The sequence below is a fragment of the Brassica oleracea genome, chromosome C9 (genome assembly GCF_000695525.1).
Source record: "Brassica oleracea var. oleracea cultivar TO1000 chromosome C9, BOL, whole genome shotgun sequence".
NCBI lineage: Eukaryota > Viridiplantae > Streptophyta > Magnoliopsida > Brassicales > Brassicaceae > Brassica > Brassica oleracea.
The window spans coordinates 53,143,997-53,144,427 of record NC_027756.1 but is presented as its reverse complement, the minus strand read 5'-3'; positions in this window follow the sequence as shown (position 1 = coordinate 53,144,427).

The following is a 431-nucleotide window of genomic DNA, read 5'->3' as shown; positions in this document are numbered from 1 at the left end:
GAAGTTTTCTCAAAATCGATGTGTTAACCCCTATGAAAATATTGAGTTTGTGGAAAATGTTTTATATACTGAAGCCTATAATCTTTAGTGATGTTTTAAAATTTCTAACCACATTCTAAATTTGTATTAATGTCTATTAAAAATTTTTTTCATGGTATATGAAAATCATTATAGTTTTTTTACCAATTAATTTAATAAAACTTCATAATACTCTCTAAATCGATGGAATAACCACTATAAAATCATTATTTTCTTGAAAACGGAGACAACAAAGGCTCCAAACCTCTTTGAACATCATCATATGTTAGTGGAGGATGCAACTATGCATTAAGACAATATTTTTCGTATTTTTTGAAATTATCTTAAAATCGATGTGTTAACCTTTACGAAAATATTGAGTTTTTGGAAAATGTTTTATATACTGAAGCCTA